We start from the raw sequence: 19855 nt of genomic DNA on the forward strand, positions 1-19855 counted from the left end.
GATTCCTAAGTCGAAATACCCTTTCATACGGTACATATAGACATCACGGGTAAACTAAGTGGCAAGAACGACCATAAAGAGTATATCATAGTCCTTATAGATGCGTTTACAAAATACGTTTATTTACACCATACTCTGAAGATAGACGCAGCCAATTGTATAGTATCAGTGAAGGCAGTTATTTCCTTGTTGGTGTTCCATTTCGTATTATAGCAGATCAGGGACGATGCTTTGCGGGATCTGAGTTTTAGGAGTTTTGCTCTGTGCATAATATCGAGTTGCATTTAATTGCCACAGGAGCTTGTCGAGCGAATGGACAGGTTGAGCGTGTAATGAGCGTCGTCGGTGGAGACAGGTCAACGTTCGTGGCAAGATTCATTAAAATAGGTTCAGTTAGCAATAAATTGTACAATCAATCGGGTCACTAAGTTTAGTCCGCTACAGCTTTTAATTGGAAAAGACGTAAGACCATTAGGGATGCTATCAAATATTGTTGAAGGGAAATATGATCTACAGGATCTAAGAGAGACGCAAATGGTGGCGATGAAACAGACGCAATTGGTGCTAGTGAGGGTACAAGTGGCGTTGAAACATACGCAAGAGACAGTGCCAAAGAGGGCACTGGCGTTGAAACACACTCATAAAGGTGTAACGTCATGATCCAAAACATGATCTTCGAGAAACATAAGTAGACTTGGTGCGCTATCTGGACATTCATCTGTATGATTTGAATATCAAGTTAGTTGTAAAAATTATGTTTTAAAATTGATTTTAAGAAAGAGAAAGAAAAACCTGAGCAGGACATGTCAACATGAATTGCTAAATTTATACACGAGGACGTTTAAAAGTCAGGATTGGCCGTGTCGGAGCATTGGTAGCATTATTTGAATTTAGTACAGCAACATGAATTGTGTATGTGACAAAATTGTAATAAAGAAGGATAGAGAAAACAGAACAACCGTTATTGCTGTCTTGTGTTCTTTATATCACCGAAATCGGTGAGAGGACTAATTGTAAATTCCCTCACTGGGTGTGACCCGTGCCACGTGTTTGGTGTGTTACCTCTTCCGTTGGTTCGTCCTGTGTACATCACCTGGAGAAGTGTGTGAGCGAGACTGGGCTAGCTATGTGCGAAAGCGCAGGATGGCAAGTGTGACATGAGCAAGCTGCGCAATAGATTTTGGGGACGAGCGAGCGTGCATAGGAAGAGAGAAGTCAGTCGTCTGAAAGGACGACAAGTGGAACGATGGCACCAACAAAGGGAACGGGGCTCGCTGCTCGAGGTGCTAAGAATACTGAAGCAACTGACGCTTCGACATATATTTATATTTATATATACATTTTATTATACTTTCGAATATTAAAATTATTAATAGTGGGGGCCAGTTGGCTCGTCACATCCCCCTCCTTCTTCGGGGTGCGAGATGAGCCCAAGATACTGTTGTGCTTGCTTTCTGTTCCCTGCGTTGAAGAGGAAATTCCGATATTTCCTTATCTTCTTACTCCTGTAGGTGGCTCACCAGGGAGCGGAGAAGTCGGCTTCCGCCCGTCTGGGGGTCCCAGTGCCGTGATGGTATTACCCACTCATCTCCAGGATCCTGGCGGGAGGCCTGTGACGGCATGAGTTCTTCCGGCCGACGTGAGTTTGGTGTGGAGGTGTCCTTCGGCTCGGAGGGTAGCACTCGCCTTCTCCCTCTTCCTGCTCCTTCTCAAACACCGAGGTCCTAGACCCGGCGTCCGAAATCGAAGTTGGCGGGTCGTTGTCGGAGACGCACGTGGCCAGTGTTGGCAGCGGGTCGTACTCGTCCACGTACGTCAGGGCATCGACCCGGGTATCCCTCATCCGTTTCCTGCGGTAGTGCTGGGTCGGCTACGAGTAGAGTGGGTGGCGTGCCCCATCGCAGTGCTCCAAATCATTAACGGCTTCTGCCTTCTGTGTTTTCTAGCTACTGTCGCTCTAATGCTAAACTTGCTCTGTAGTAGCTTGCTTGACGTTATCCGGTTTAGCCGGTTCCAGGCTCTGGGTTTCCGGATCGTTGACTGCGCTGATTAAACTATGTGTGTTGCAGACGCACATTGGTGGGTGAAAATAACTTAATGTCCTTGTATGGTCGTTAATACTTATGGGCCGGCAAAGCTATCCGCCGCCTTGGATAAGTAGTATCAGAGATCATAACTCTGGCCTCCAGGCTCGTCGTCGAAGATCATATTGCTTCCGTTGCTCCAGTGAACCTCGTTGGGTATTTTTGTAAACTACTTTGAACACGTCTAGAAGCATCTCCGTTTTCGCGACTGGAAGGCCGGACTTAATCCGGTGGAATCTGAAACGCTGCGGTTTATTGCCAAGTTTAGTTCCGGTAAAAGTTCATCCCATGTCGCCTGCTTACCCTCTATGCCCTGGTCGACAATAGTTTTAATGGTGGTATTGGTCCTTTCCGTCGGGTTTTGCTGCGGTGTATAGAGTGCCGTATACTGGATCTCCATTCCCGCTTGTCTTTAAAGAAACGACTCGAAAAATGGGATTCGTTGTCCCAAATGAACCCGGGTGGAATCCAAAAAGCTTTTCTTAAGGTACCCTCTTTGGCACTGTCTCTTGCGTATGTTTCAACGCCACTTGTACCCTCACTGGTACCAATTGCGTCTGTTTCATCGCCACCATTTGCGACTCTCTTAGATCCTGTAGATCATATTTCCCTTCCACAATATTTGATAGCATCCCTAATGGTCTTACGTCTTTTCCAATTAAAAGCTGTAACGGACTAAACTTAGTGACCCGATTGATTGTACAATTTATTGCCAACTGAACCTATTTTAATGAATATTGCCACGAACGTTGACCTGTCTCCACCGCCGACGCTCATTACATTCGCTCATCCATTCGCTCGACAAGCTCCTGTGGCAATTAAATGCAACTCGATATTATGCACAGAGCAAAACTCCTAAAACTCAGATCCCGCAAAGCATCGTCCCTGATCTGCTATAATACGAAATGGAACACCAACAAGGAAATAACTGCCTTCACTGATACTATACAATTGGCTGCGTCTATCTTCAGAGTATGGTGTAAATAAACGTATTTTGTAAACGCATCTATAAGGACTATGATATACTCTTTATGGTCGTTCTTGCCACTTAGTTTACCCGTGATGTCTATATGTACCGTATGAAAGGGTATTTCGACTTAGGAATCGGATGCATTTCTTGTTGAATTTTCCCAGATTGTGGTTTCGATAGTTTGCACGTGATGCAATTGTCAACAAACTTTCGTACGTATTTCGTCATTCCTAAGAACCAGTAACAGCTATACACTTTGTCAATAGTCTTTTCCCAACCAAGGTGCATTATAGCCTCGTGAATGTGGTGAATGTCAGCCCACCTATAAGACCTTGGAACTACAGGTAACCAACGGGTTCTACCATTCCTCTGAATTTTACGATACAGCAAGCCAGCTCTCAACTTATACGTACTAGCAAGACTCTCGGTAAATTCATTGTTTTGTAGTTTAGAGATTAAAGATGTTAGTTCTAGAGCTCGCTGCTGTTCAGCTATAAGCCAGGTTTCACTCAATTCAGTTCAATCTACACGCATTTCAGGAGCTTTGGCAGCAAACTGTAACTCGTTATCGGGTTTCTTGAGAAGAAGTCCACATGCGCCATGCAGTTTCCCTTCCTATACACAATATCGAATTCAAAGGATTGTAAATACAACCACCATCGATATACCTTGTCATCTAATGAAATTTTTCGTTGGTGTGCCTTTAAAGAGTTACAGGCGGTATATACTGTAAGCTTGATACCCTTCAAAAAATGTTGATAATATTTCCCTGCGTTAAATACTGCCAGGGTTTCCAAAAGATATAAATTATACCTTGACTCTGCTGAGGCTGTACATTTACTGTAGTACTCAATTACATGGTTTTTATCGTTTATCTTGTGCATGAGTATTTCACCATAACCCACAGAGCTAGCATCTGTATGAAGCTCAACCGGGTATTTTGGATCGAAAATTGTTAATACCGGGCTTTCGGTCAATGCAAAGATTATCTCCTTTCTCACTGCTTCATAATTTTCATTCCAATCAAAACTATTATTGTCTTTAGAAGTAATACAAAATAGAGGCTATAACGTTTCAGAGAATTTTGGCACTAATTGTCGAAAGTATGATGCTAATCCAATAAACTGTCTTTGCTGCGTCACCGTTTGCGGAGGTGGCAATTCAACTAATCCCTGCCACTTTCGAGGATTAGGTCTAAGCTCACCTGTCTCTACTTCGTAACCGTGATACTCTATTTTTGATTTTAAAAATGTACATTTTTCGAAATTAAATTAGAATCCAGCTTTAATTAGAATTTCTATGACTATCTGTAATCTTGAAATTGCCTCCATTTTAGTTTCGACCACGACCAATACACCATCTATGTAAACCACAGCATACGAATACAAAAGTGGCCCCAACGCTTTTATTATTGCCCGCTGAAACGGAGCATTCTTCAAACCAAACGGCATTGCCACAAACTCGAACTGCCCTTCCGGTGTAACAAATGCCGTACGCTCTATTCAATCAAGGTGAATAGGTATTTGGTAGAATCCGCTGGCCATGTCCAAACAAGAAAAATACCTTCCCCCACGCAACCTTGATCCGAGATAAGAGGCAACGGGAATTTATCCGACACTGTACTAGCATTTAGCTCTCTAAAGTCGACGCATAAGCGATCAGTTCCGTTTTTCTTTTTTACCAATAAAATTGGACTCACAAATGGGGAACAGCTCGGTCTTATAATATTTGCCGCCAACAATTCGTCAATCGTTGCACGAACAGTTTGCTTCTCATCTACACTAAGCCTATATTGTCGCCTTTGTTCCGTTTTATTTTGATCTATTAAACGAATTTCTAACTGACCTGTGTTAACTTGTGTCTTCGGAACTCTTGAGATAAAGTGTTTCATGTATGGTTTCAAAACATTTAACGGCCCTTGTCAGCTTCATTCAACTCTACATTTTCGTTTATACAATCTTCATATGTTTTGGGTTCAGTTACAACATTAATCAGTTTTACGTTATAAATGTCACCAGACCAAGCTGGACTATGGACTTGGCCAACAGTAAAACCGTGGACTTTGGATCCGGAGACTGGGAACAAGAGGGATAAACCGTTAAAGGAGGCCTATATAAACAGGCCGAATGTAGGACAGTCAAGGAGAACGAGTATAGGAGTCAACAACGTAAAGCAACGAAGTCAGAAAGGGAGTTACAGCCGTGAACAAGATCGCTACTTCGAAACGTTCGGGACAAGGAAAGTCTCCGAGTTGAGACACAGGTAGCTGATACGAAGAAGCAAGGTTAGTCCGGATGCATTCAAAAATCGGGGCCAAGTCAAACAAGCACCCGGTCGACTGTGTCGGAGACTACGTACGTGAACCAGGCGATGGCCTGGTGTGTCCGTGCGAACCGGGCAGGCGTGGTATCGGCGCCACCAGTAAGAGTAAACGTGGGGTTGGCGTATTGTTATTTCACCAGGCGATTGCTTTGGGGGTCGCAGCAGTTAGCTATCGTGAGTCCGCATACGACGAAAATCTTCAGCATAAGTAACGGGCACACAGCGACACGGTCCAAACCACGCAGGACAACGAGAGCGGCGAGACAGCAGAACGAAGCCGCTGAGCAGACCACCCAGGTCCGTCCGCACCAGATAGAGAGAAAGGGTAGGGTGGAACGTTCGTCTTTCACTGGGCGTTTTGCTACAGAGACTGCGGCGTAAACCGGGCGATTGCGCGGAGCGTCGGTAGAAACTGAAGAGGCATCTGGCGGGACCGGCCGGGACTAAGCAAGGGAGAGGAGGTTGCGGCCAGCGCGGCGAATGCATTAAGAGCCCAGCACTATTTCACTCTAGTCAGGGAACGGTGACGCTTTCCTAAGCCCACAGCCTTTGTCCTCGCCACCAACCACGTGTGGCCGCGGCAGTCCAGTTCCGAGACGGAAGAGCGGACACAGGATAATCAAATCACAGTATAAAACTAGGCAAGATTTCAAGATCAAAGAAACGTTAACTGCAAAGCGTTGTTACTGGTAACCGGGTGATCACGTTTTATAATAAATTTGGTGGGACGAACACACGAAATCTTCTGAGTTAGCCGCACGTATTTCGTAGCGAGCAGACCAACCAAATCAGTTCGTTACATCTGGCGCCCAAAAACGTGACTATCTCGGCAGTATAAAAAAAAGGCGTATGGGTAGAATTTGGATCTACCGCCTCAAAAACGAGGATTTCGCATATGTCGCACAGAGGTTGCGCACATCGCTGTCAGGAAGAACAGAGGAAATGCGAAAGGCCTTGGCTGAGTATTAGGCAGAGACGGAAAATTACCCAAAGCTCCCAGCAATCTGGACAGAATTGGAGACAGCATAGCCAGACAGACCAGGTCCAATCATAAAGCTGACGAACCCCGAGAGTGAAGACCTCATCGAAAGTCTAAGCACGGAGGAGATGCAGCACGAAGGTCAACGAAGAGAGATGCGCAGGAGGCCAAGTTCAGAAAGACCCAGGCCCAGCTAGTCCGCTTTGACGGACGAGAAAAACCCCTCGAATTCTTGGAACAGGTGGAGTGGTCCGCAATCACTTACGGTTTGGACCCCTAACAATGCCGGAATTGATGCAGGGAAAGGCTATAAAATGGTTCATATCCAATAAAAGACACTGGAGGACTTAAGGCGAATTCATAGGAAGTTTCCTACATGGTCGAAATGCAGATCCTTATAAGACCCCTGGGGTACGGGCAAAAAGGAAACGAGATCATCAAGGAGAACTGCACGCCAGACCTCAAAATAGCGTTGAGATCCTATCATTTGGACGACCTAGAGGCCCTCATGATCCTGGCAGACAAGTACGGGGAGCTGCACAAAAACGGGAAGCCTTCGCGAAAGAGCATAAATTCAGCCGCATTAAAGCCGCGGCCTCAACACACGTCCCACGCGTGCCGAAACTAGAGGCTGCTGTTCTGCTGGATGTGCGGAAAAGTACGAATACGAAGTGCTGCCAGAGAACGGGAAATGGCCAGCGATCCCAGCCGCAGAGCGGCGAGCAGGGGTCGCAAGGTGCTGTCTCTCCAAACTAACTGGCAAGTTAATCGAAGAGAAGCAGCAGTTGTCCGCAGCGGTATCGATCGGAGGGGACACGTACGAGGCCATGATCGACAGCAAGCTTCATAAGGATACTCCTTACCATAGTAATTCAACAGTGACAAAAATCACTAGATACCTCAAAATGGTTTGACACCAGGGCGACAGCAAGCTTCATAAGGATACTATTTAACATAGTAATTAAACCGTGACAGAAATCACTAGATGCATCAAATATAGATAAATGGATGACACGGTGGATTTATACATGCGTCAGACCTTTGAATACAACAAAACACTACTAACCAGACACCATTGATATACATCATTAAATCAAAGGCGCTTAAAACGAGAGAAATAACAACAAACATCGGCAGGTATTTATCTTGACAGAACAAAGTATTTTGCGTAGTAGAAAAAGTATACCTAAAACAATAGGGGATAATAGGGGTACAAAAATAACTCCATTGTACAAATTAATTAAATGTATAAGTGCATCAGGAGAAAGTCCCTCGCTGCAGTCGCGTGTTTTAAGGCCGGCTGGCCGGAGCGGGTAACACCGAACAACGGCCGGTTGGATCTTTTGGCCCTTGTGGCTGGCTGGTAGGATGGACCGACACAGATAAGTGCGCAGAAAAGTGCTCCCGCAATTAGCGCTATCTGGCTCAGTCGGTATCTGTCGACGTCTTCCTCGAATTTCCTGATTTGCTCCAAATTTCATTCACCCAAGCGGTTAAGATATGGGAGACTCAGGATCTCGAGTTTCATAGAGATGTTAAGGACAGGAGAGTTCGCTACTCCTGGTGCCCTTTTCTGGACCACGTCGTGGTTTACAAATACGGTCTCATTGACCATAGCACTCTCAGTAAATGTTTTCAGGTGCGAGCCTCTAATGTGGATGATCGTTCCATTATCCACGCGGACAAGTGCTGGTCTATCGTTGATTACGATAATTCCTTCGTCGACAAAGGTGATCGAATGAAGATTGCTCTGCTGTGTATCGCAATGGGTCACAACTCCAGCGTGGAGTTCTTGGGCGAACGAGCTCACCGAAGACAACTGACAGAAGGTTGCCCCGGGTGACAAGGAGCAGTTCTTGATGGTGCGGATTTCTCCGTTACACTCCGCCACCACATTATCCTCTAACCTTAACACCGTGTCGTGGTGTGCCACCGGAAGAATAGTGATCTTGCTGCAGGCCATTTTAATCTTGGGGAACTTAATTATGAAATGCCATTTGTTAGGAGATTGTAAAACTTTAACAGACGCAACGGACAAAATTTCCCTTATGGTGGTGTCGGTGGACTTCTCGACCCAAACTTGCTCCAGATCTGCATGATCCAAGATGCTTGGACAGACTACGTTAATTTTGGCGAGTGTGATAGTTAGCATTATATTCTGTAGTTCCATAACAATAATCCTATTACCAGTTTATAACACCTCGACAGGTGGCCTGAATCAACTTGCGTATTTTTAGAAAATTTCAAGATTTGATTGACGGTGGTTGTGAGTTCGTTAATGCGAACTTGTGTTCTAGTGTTAATTTCAATCTGACTACTGTGTGCATCAACTAGTCGTGCTTCTGTGAACTTTATCTTTTCCACTTTCAGGTGTCCCAGCGACAACCTTTAACGCAGTTCCCAAGAAGTCTAAGCTCCTAACAACTCTGTGATGGACGCTCAACGAGTTAAGCATATCACGGAGATGAGCGATATCAATGCTCAGAAGCATTCTCATGTGGGTCTGGGGGAACATATCGAGCATGCTTTCGGTTTCATCAACTACTCGCCTATACTCAGAGAGATTAGCTGACTGTCTAACGTAGGCATATTACTCCCAGACCAAGACTTGACCGTCGATAACGGGAATATAATTTGCTTGGGAATAATTGGTGATATGGGCCGATGTCACGGCCAGAAGACAGAGTAAAAGCATTGGAAGCGACCTGTAAAATTTGTGGTTGATTAATACATGTTCAAATTAGAGTTGCCCACCACCAAGTGGCTATGGGTAATGAAAAATATTAAAAACTTATGCCAAGTGGCTGTAAATAATAAAAATGTAACTGAATACTTATGCCGAGTGGCTACAAATGGGAAGAATGAAAACAAAAATCCGAGGGAACCGCAACTAGGCTCTGCTCGGGTTACCTGAGGTTGTCCCAAGTCTGCCTCGATGGTCTTCTCCTCACATAGAGGAGTGAGTTTGTTGGCTAGTCGTCTGTTTGACTTTACTAGGACTTTGTCACCGACCTGGAACACTCTGTTCCGCCGAGAAGCGTTTTCTCGGTTTCTTGTCACATTTTGGGCGTTTTTGATTTTTTCGTGGACATCACTTTGTGGATCGTCCGGATCTGCCCGCATGATCTCGGCCGGTTTCTTGTTGATGACAGAGTGGATGGACTTGTTATATCTGGCTGTGGCCAGCAAGATCAATTCTACCGTGTCACTTATGCCTTTGTCAATTTTTAGGCATCTAGCGAGCTCGATTAACGTGCTGTGGAATCGCTCCACTTGTCCGTTTGAGACGCTATGTAGGGGCGGTGCATTCGAGATGCTGACGCCGAAATGGTTTTCCAGCATACACTATTGTTTGCGATTTCAATGATGGTTCATTGTCGCAGTAGATGGCTTTGGCTTTGGGAAAACATTCATTAACTGTAGCAGGGGTGGTTTTAGATCCTCTATGGTTCTAGTTGGAATCGGCTGAACCATTGCGAATTTCGAAAACTTGTCCACGCAGGTGAGGAAGAATTTCTTATCAGTGGAGAAAATATCAATATGTAAAATTTCTCCTACATGGCCCGGTATTGGAGTTTCTACGAGCTCTTGTTTCTTTGGATGCGTGTCGTACTTCGCTTTGGTGCAAGTTTTACAATTGGTCATTTACTCGCCAATTTGGTCATTTTCGGGAAGTAGTACTCAGAGAGTACCTGCTTCACGTTTTCCTGGGCCGACCTGTGAGCTCTGTTGTGCTCAACGGTGAGGATTTCTTTTCTCTCCTAGACCGCGAAAATGTCGGTGACCCTATTTTTACAATGCCAGAATCTCGTGGCTGGAAATGGTCGCACCACATCGTCCTGAATTAGCGCCAACGTGTGAAGATCAGAGTGGAAGGCGTTTACACCGTTAGGGATAATGATGCTAGCAAGTTCCTCTAGCAAAGCTTGTTTGCTCGAGAAATTAATCGAGTGACGCCTCTTATTCCCAAATAATATAAAAGTGCGTTTCCAAGGGGACCGCGCCTTTTCTAATATTATCTGGTTTTGATCGGGTTTGTCCGTTGACTCGATAGTGTATGTGAGCGAAAGTTTGCTGTGAACTGTGGCCGCACACGACTGTGGCTCTTGGCCATCAACAACGTTGAGTTGTTGCCTGGAGAGTGCATCTTCAACGAGGTTATTTTTTCCGGGCTTGTAAAATATTCGTGCGCCGGACTTATCGATGCGTGCTTTCCACCTCTTGATCTTGGCGTTCGGATTGGATTCCGATACCGCAAACGTCAAGAGTTGGTGGTCGGTAAAGATGTTTATTTCTTTATCTAAGGATGACGTTCTCAGATGCCAGAATATTGCGTAATTTTTCGAAGGCAAGTTGCTGCGCTTCGGAAAATTCTACCTTGATACTCCTGGACCTGTGTCGGCTAACACTCCCGTTCTCGCCCTTCAGTATGTCTGAAATGGGCCTTGCTATTGATGCGAAATCTTTGATGAAGCATTGATAATAGCTGGCTAAGCCCAAGAATGACCTAACCTCAAATACGTTTTTGGGTTCTGGAAATTGCCTTAACCTTTTCTGGGTCGGTCGTCGCGCCATTGTTGGTGACGATGAACCCCAGAAAGCTCACGCTCTTCTTAAAGAAACGTGACTTTTCTGCCGATATTCTCATGTTAGCATCGTACTGGCTCTTCAGAACCCTATCTACGTGCTTGACATGGGCATTTTCATCTTCTGTAAAGAAGATGTCTACGACCCATATTGGGTTATTGTAGGGGGACTTCGACTTTTAGATTATGCAATTTTTCAGCAGTTCCTGAATTTCGCCGTTGACGAAGTCAGCTGCCCCCATGGGATACGGGTATAACTTGGCATAAATGGGCTCCTCGTCAATCGTCCGGATGGTTGCTACCACCGACTTATTGTAAGGAAGAGCCTTATTAGTATCAGCAAAAGCTTTTTTCCTATTCCCGAGCATTTTCAAAAATGCACCCTTAATTAAGGGCGGTGCGTCCGAGCAATCTACGTTGGTAAAATTGACATCGGGGCAAGTGTGAAAGTCAATCTGTTCTGCTTCGGAGCCCCATTTGAGCTGGCCGGAAGCTAGGAGAAGCGACGCGCCGGCCTGTTTTAACAGGTCTAGGCCAATGATCGCGTCGAGGGATCCGCTGCACTGGAGGGTGCGGTGGCATAAGCCTTGTCCGAACCATTCGAGGCCCGGGCCACATGGTTGACCCTTTGCTTTTTAGGCGGGACCGAGCGGCCAGACGCGGCTGGCTTCGATTTCGGGTAAGCCGGGGCGTAAGATGGCTGCATCCTGGACAATGACGGGTCAATGTCCATGGGTTCCGGAGTGTTCTCTCGAGAATTTCGTTCGCTACGTGGAGCGGAGTGCATCTGTGCTCTATGCTGCTTAGTAAAGTGCGGGTTCTTCCCTGCACTTCCCTGAGAGCCGATATTGCCTACGGTCCATATTCTCTTCGCTTTGCGCAAACGAAGTTGTGCCAAGGCGAGTGATGACGGCATGTCTTTAGGCTTTTCCGCAAAAAGCACATCCGTGAGGTTGCGCCTAAGTCCCGAGACGAAAACTATCAAAGCGTCATCCCGGAACTTCTCACACAGAACCGCTGCTGCCGACGCTTCGTAGGACATGGTTGCCTTGTTGGTGAGCAAGGTGAGTTTTTTCTCAACCTCGTCATAATACTGAAGAAGGCTTCCCTGTCTGAGGGTGCCTAGCTCTTGCTCGATAACGTGTATCGCGCGTTTGTCGCTGTATGTAAAATCGAGGCGACTTATGATCGCATCGAAATTCAGTATGGTCCCAAAGGACGACAGAACTGCATCAGCAGGGACTTTAACTTTGCTCCTGATGATAACTACAGCCTGATAGTGTCGCGAACTATCCTCATATTTTCTGAACATATGGTAAGCGGCATTTGCCGCTTGCCGCCAGGAGACATATGTCTCCTGTGTCCCCATAAAGTCTGAAAGACATTTAACGGCATCCAATGTTTCCTCACAACGGACCTGTCCGGTGATATCTACTGGTTTGTAAACTTTAATCGGGGGAGTTTCAGTCTGCACAGGGACAATCTGTATAGCCGCGCCCTGGCCGGCAAGTTCCTCAATTACTCAACGCAATTCAGCGACCTCATGCGGGCTTTAATCTGTTCTGTTTCGAGAGAAATTTTATATGAAATAAATGGGTTAGCTGGGATACTTTTAAGTACAGAGTTTTCTGTAGAACCGTCGCCTTCGGACTCTAAGTCGCTAGCGTATGGTTTCGAATTCCTATACTGTCGGAATGAATTACTCATGAGGAGCTGAGTATATAAACACTCAAGTCGTCTTGCCCATAGGGAACACTAGTACGGCGAGGGGTCGCGGGGGCTGAGTCGGCGTCTAATAACATTGGCCGAGGGCTCGTTGAGCGGATCCGTAGGTTCGTCAAGCAACGATAAGGTGAGGGGCTTGCGGGGAGCTTGCATCCGCTAAGCCAAACAAATATATAAATGACAAGCATGCTCTGCTGTATCGGATGTCGGGGCAGCGATAAGAAGGCCCGAGACGGCTGTGGGGCTAGTGCAAAGAATTCAAGTTCAAGTGAAACGACAGTGTCCAGACATATGCAAAAGTGGAACGAAATACACACAATAGAATATAAATTGCAAGTCAATTAATCTTTGCGACAGTGTACAAGTAACACGATAGGGTGGAATAATATAACCCGCACAGTCAATCAAAATTTAAAATTCAATATTTAAATTTCATTACAGTAACATAAATTTAATTCACAACACCTATAGACGTATGAATTGTTATGGAAATGCAGATTCTCTTATTATTTTTATGTAAATGATTCTCTTATTATTTTTATGTAAATCGCACAAATATTTTAAATATTTGAAACTCTATGTAAATGCAGCTGGGAGTTTAAAACAGGAGCTCACTTACATGATTTGTGTGTAGTTTTGTGGGTTAGTAATCCTTTAGTTGGGTCCCAATTAATTAAATGTATAAGTGCAGCAGGAGAAAGTCCCTCACTGCAGTCGCGTGCTTTAAGGCCGGCTGGCCGGGCCGGGTGTCACCGAATAACGGCCGGTTGGCCGATGCTTGTGGTTACGAAAGCTGGCTGTATTTAGCCAATTATTCAATCCTCCAGGTATCCCTCGCAGATGCCTAAATGCAGAGTGCGGGGAAGGCGAATCCAAATGGAGATTTATGGAGATTATGATGGCTTCTGGCCTAGGGACACAGAAAGCAATAATAATAATTCTAACGGCGGATCGCTGGAGTCGTCAGTATATCAATATGTGCTCTTTAGAACGAACTGCTTAAAAGCTAACAAAGGAAAAAGCTTCAAAGCGGTCTCTGCCAATGTGCAGAGCCTCTGCCAGCTATGTATGAGCTTCCGGCCAAATGCTTGGTCAATGGCTTCTGGCCTAGGGACACAGAAAGCAATAATAATAATTCTAACGGCGGATCGCTGGAGTCGTCAGTATATCAATATGTGCTCTTTAGAACGAACTGCTTAAAAGCTAACAAAGGAAAAAGCTTCAAAGCGGTCTCTGCCAATGTGCAGAGCCTCTGCCAGCTATGTATGAGCTTCCGGCCAAATGCTTGGTCAGCAACTTACACACAAACACGCATATGAGCGTACCTGGGAACGGATAATAAATAAAAATCCCCCTCATAAGTTTTCGTTTTAAAGGATATTTTTTAGGCACTTAAATAACTTATCGGAATAACTTAATGATACGGTCAACAAAATCATTGAAGCTAAAAATACTACCTACTTAGTTGACACCATACACTTTTAGGAAGTTGTGTTCGCCAGATTATACTGTTAATTACTAAAATACAAAGTCACAATTGCTAAGTCGAATATCATTGTTGGTTGTTTTAGCTGCTCAAAATGCCGGAAAAATTTTCGGCTATGCAAACAGGGTGACATTTATATTTATATACATATATTTAGCTGACTCCTTATCATGTTCTGGATTAACACTGTGCGACGACGTGTGAGGTTGGAGCTAATTAATGATAAAAACATATATGACCAAATTAGAAAATTTCTCAAACAGCTCAAGGAACTTGGTTTTTGGATATTCAAAATAATTTGAGTAAGAAATTTCTCATACCTCTGAAATATTCATTTCGGGGAGAGCTTTCAAAACTAGAGATGCTTGAATTACGACGCGTATTCTTAATTAATTATCACAGGAAATAATATTTGGACTTTGACTGGGGGAAACCATTGAGTGCCCTTTATAATACAGAAACAAGAAAGAGCGCTATAGTCAAGTTCCCCGACTATCTGATACCCGTTTCTCAGCTAGTGGAAGTGCGAAGGAGAGTATTCAACACTGACAGTTTTTGTCGGTTTGTGGGGGGTATGTTGGGCGTGGAAAATAGTTTTTTGGAAAATCGAGTAAAATTTACAAGACTAACAAAAACCTGAAAAAATATCAAAACATTTTTTAAAAGTGTGGGTGTAAAAGGGTTGGCTGTTTGTTTTGGCAGCTTTTGGGCTTGGTAGCATGGGTCAACAAACTTGCGCTGCGTCTATGTCTCTGGAAATTGTATACTTAGTCTTAACCCTCTATAGTTCCCGAGATATTGGCGTTCATACGGACTGACAGACAGACAGAAGGACGGACGGACATGGCCAGGTCGACTAGGCTATTGATCCTGATCAATGCAATTTAAGGAGCTATGCTTAAAAAAAAACCCCCCTTTAATAGCCCACTTTTATTAGCACTGAAAAATCAATAACTATCATTAAATTATGTACCAACAAATTCCTATAATCAAATTGGAATCAATGCACAGTGGTTGCGCCCATAGGCCAAAAATGAAAAAAATGTTTCCAAATATTTACGAAAACCGTTTTGTTTTAACTCCAACGGGACATTCTAAAAATATAGTGTAAAGGGAGAAAAACTGTTCATTTTTTTTGAGTTTTGATTGCTTTTCGTCGCAACAAAAGTGATTTTCAAGTGGTCAAACGTGCGTTTGATAGGTCCAATTTTAATTATTTAAAATTAATTTTAAAGTTTCAGGTGTTTACTTTAGTAAATTCATATTGTGAAATTCATTGAATTGATTTATCATATTTGGTGAATTTTTGATGGATTATACCTTTTTTGTCATTGTCATGAACGTCATTTTCCTAGTTTAAGTAAACTTTTAGATATATTGCCCCCCGATCCCCCCTTAATGAGTGCTATAACTGTATTTGTCAATGTTTAAGGAAATAAAAATCGTAAGTCTAGATGCAAATATTTGCAAACATACGTGTAAGCAATAATAAACTCAAGCTGTCTTGCAGTCTTCAAGGTCAAGTTTTCGCCGTATTTTGCTGCTTGTCCTATTTTACGCGATAAAAATAAAGTGTTTTTAAAATGGATCATTTAATATTACAAATAAAGGTATTTACTGTAATATTTTGCAGTTTTAGATTTTCTGTTGTTTTAGTTTATTAAGCGATTGTGGATCCTGTGTCTTTTTAAGTATTAAATGTTAAGTGAACTCATTTTTCACTTAGAGTTTCAAAAGTGATGGGCACCTGATATCACGATGAAAATAATTTTAAAATATTGGGTAATTTTTATAGATAATGTTTTAACAAATTTCAGCTGCAGAACTTTGCAGATGGCTGAGTTATCTTACACAAAAGAATATACACGGGCCTGCCATAATTGAAAATGCTCTCATATCGGTCAGAGGAAGCTGCTGAATCCAGAAATAAGGATACAACAAAATTTCGACAACAAACACCGATTTATTTTACCGTCTATTAATAACCTCAGATCCTTTAGTAACGGGATAGCGAAAATTGTCACCTTTTCTGACTAGAGTAGCACCTCTTAGTCAACCTGAAGATCCATACCATCCAACTTTCGAGGTGACAATCGACACAGGTACCGTAATAAAAGAGAGGCCAGAAAAGTCAACCAAACGAATTCATTGTTTTCGTAAGGCAAACTTTCAGAGGCTAAATCTTTTTATATCTGGCTTTAATTGGTCCGATCTATATTCTTGCAACATAATGGCCGATGCCATAGATATTTTTTATAATGCAATTAAATCATTCTTCAACTCTTGTGTTCCGATGTACTATCCGTCTACCTCTAACAAACCTCCTTGGTTTAATAAAGAGTTGACACATCTAAGAAATGTTAAGTCCAGACTTTATATAAAATTTAAAAATACCGGTTCTCAATCTATATTTTCTAAATATGTAAGTGCTCGGTTAAATTTTACCGTGCTTAATGCTCAGTGTTATAAGAATTATTTAAACCGTTGTAAGTTCCAGTTCGCACAGGATCCCAAACAGTTTAATAATTTCGTTAACACTAAGCGCAAAACAACTAGTTACCCTTCCTCGCTATTTTTTGAAAATACTTCGGTAACATCGGATCAGGCAATAGCCGATCTATTTGCCAAGTTTTTTCAAACCACATATTCTACGTTACCTCATTCCGTACGACCTTACTCTTACGCGGTATCAAAGTCAAATTTAATATTCTGCCCCACTTTAAACGAAAGCTCACTGCTTTATGATCTTCAGCGAGCTAAGCCTGTCTATTCGCCAGGTCCCGATGGAATTCCTGGCTGTGTGCTTAGATTCTGTGCGGAAGCCTTGTGCAAACCTCTACTAAAACTGTTTAAATTATCTTTGGAATCTACTCAGTTCCCCCAAATATGGAAGGAGTCCTTTGTGATCCCTCTCCATAAAAAAGGTAGCAAATCGGATGCAAGCAATTACAGAGGAATCTCCAAATTGTGTGCTATCCCTAAGCTTTTTGAAAACGTTATCACTCCTCATTTGCAGCACCTTTGTAGGTCAATTATTTCACCATGTCAGCATGGGTTCATGAAACGCAGATCAACAACTACTAACCTTCTGGAGCTAACCTCCTTCGTAGTACAGGGTTTCAAAAATAATCTTCAAACAGATGTCATTTATACGGATTTCAGTAAAGCATTCGACTCTGTTAATCATTCACTTTTAATAAAAAAACTTGATTTAATAGGTTTCCCTGTTGATCTCCTAAATTGGATTCTAAGTTATCTGAATGGCAGGACGCAACGGGTCCATTTTAAAAATTCTCTTTCTTGTATTCTCCGAGTCAAATCCGGCGTCCCACAAGGGAGCCACCTAGGTCCGCTCCTTTTTACCTTATTTATTAACGACCTTCCCTTAATAATAAATCATTCGCGTGTACTAATGTACGCTGATGATGTAAAATTATGCTTGCAATATAAGGACATTTCTCGCCATTTTGACTTACAATCCGATCTAGATTGCTTTCAAACCTGGTGCCGTGATAACGTATTAAACTTAAATGGCTCTAAGTGTAAAGTGTAAAGTTATGACCTTTTGTCGTGCCAACTCAATGCACGCAACTTACACTTAAAGTGGGTGCTCTTTGGACAGAATAACACATGTTGATGATCTTGGTGTTCTTCTGGACCCTAAACCTAAATTTTCAGACCATATTTCGTCTATTGTCAATAAGGCCAGGGGTGTGCTTGGTTTTATAAAACGGTGGTCAAAGGAATTTGATGATCCTTACATGACATTATTTATTTCTCTAGTCCGTCCGATCCTCGAGTACGGATCACCTGTTTGGAGTCCACAATATAAAGTTTACTCGGACCGCATTGAATCGGTTCAAAAGAACTTCTTACTTTTTTCCTTACGGCGCCTTAATTGGGATGCAAACCGTAGATTACCTCCTTATTCGAATAGATTAATGTTAATTAACTTACCCTCCTTAGCTAACCGTAGAACGATGCTTGGAACAGTCTTTATTTTTAACCTTATTCGTGGTGAAGTGAATAGTCCCGACTTGGTTAGTCGGCTAAACTTCACTGTTCCAAGCAGATTTACTAGAAATTACGTACCTCTAATTTTAAATCATTGTAGATCTAACTATGAGTTGCATGATCCCTACAGAGTATTATGTTCTGACTATAATAGATTCTATCCTATTATCTCTAATTCAGACTCTCTGCCGTTTTTAAAGCGATCAATACTAACGTACTTAACGAATTCTTAGATATTACTACTAGCATACATATATTTCCTCGTCCTTTACTGTCTTCTATATCGCGTCTATCTTCCCGCGATTCGAGCCGTACGATACACGGCAGCTGCCCTCGGTCGGTTGGGCGGGAGGTGTGGCCGTGGGACTCGCGCGTAAGAAAAAAAAAAAAAAAAAAAAAACACAAATCAATTTAAAAAAGATCTGTTTTCTGTTTTTATTGTAACATTATTATTAATAAAGATCTTGTAATCTTTATTAAAACTTATGCTTTATATCTAAATGCGAAATCGATGTTCCTTAGTATCTCTTAGTATTTTCTTGATGTATATATTATGCTTTTGTTACATTTACATTTATAATCTTTCATACTAACAAAATTGAAGCATACTTTTAGGTGTATTTTTTGGTTTTTGCTTTTTGGTGGGCGTAAATACTAACTAACACGACCATTTCTTAGATTTTTTCTAATTCTTATTTTTTAAAGAACTTACTTTTTGGTGAGCGTAAATACTAACTAACACGACCATTTCTTAGATTTTTTCTAATTCTTATTTTTTAAAGAACTTACAGTAAAAATTTCATAACGATATGTCTGCAAGAAGTATTTTTGGCCGCTCTCCCCATATAGGCCAGACCACTGTGCAATGGCAATTCCGCAGATACTTCAATAGAGCACATACTGAACAAATGCACTACATTTAATAAAATGCTATCTCCAGATACCAATTTCATCCTTCTTCAAAGCAATTCCACACCACATATCTTAACAACCGTTCTATCGGTTCTTAAAAAATCCAACATAATACATGAGCTATGAAATATAATAATTCGCGGTAATATAGAATACATTTTGAATTTCCAGAACTACTCTGTTACCCAGTCTTCTAGACAATTAAGTTAACGAGCCAATAAGTATTTAGATCCAGCCGAAAGCCACGGCAGCTATGGCTGATACACGTCCTGTAGCTTAGTTTACAATTTAAGCATACAGTGTTCAATAAATAAATAAATAATAAAAAACTTCTGTCCGATACATTTCAACTACGTAGAACTGACGATATTTCAGATCAATTAGGCAGATCCAAATATTATGCATATCTTGATTTAATATCAGGATTTCATTAAATGTTTTCTCCTTCATTAAAAAACATATTTGTTTAGACCAAAAACCAAACTCTAACGAAAAAAAATGAAAATTAAGTTTTTGCAATGTTGGACACACTTTTTTCCATCTTTTCTGCATAAAAAAGTATGATTAGCTATTGAGCTTTTTCAATAGCTGTTGCAAATAATAAATAGCCGAAGAAAGTTTGCTTATTTTCCGATACTGTTTATTTTGCGATTGTTTACGGCAGCTAGGGCCGACAAAGAGCTAAATCGAATGCACAAGTTGAGTCTTTTCCAAAAAACGAAGTAGTGACAATTGGCGGGACAGACAGCTGAAATGCAGCGCCCAAGCTTAACGTAG

General features: G+C 42.4%; 1 long non-coding RNA gene across 2 annotated transcripts in view; it reads right to left on the minus strand.

Moving 5' to 3' along the window:
- Positions 1-13260: 13260 nt before the first annotated feature.
- Positions 13261-19855, minus strand: part of LOC120457608 — a 28110-nt gene continuing 21515 nt past the window's right edge. Inside the window, exon 3 of one of the 2 annotated variants that reach the window (XR_005617050.1) lies at positions 13261-13576. This is a non-coding gene — a long non-coding RNA (uncharacterized LOC120457608). Of the gene's footprint in view, positions 13577-14241; positions 14365-19855 lie in introns of those variants that run through there. The other variant, XR_005617051.1, reaches the window with a different exon arrangement.

Source organism: Drosophila santomea, unplaced genomic scaffold (assembly GCF_016746245.2).
Source record: "Drosophila santomea strain STO CAGO 1482 unplaced genomic scaffold, Prin_Dsan_1.1 Segkk63_quiver_pilon_ctg1_scaf, whole genome shotgun sequence".
Lineage (NCBI taxonomy): Eukaryota > Metazoa > Arthropoda > Insecta > Diptera > Drosophilidae > Drosophila > Drosophila santomea.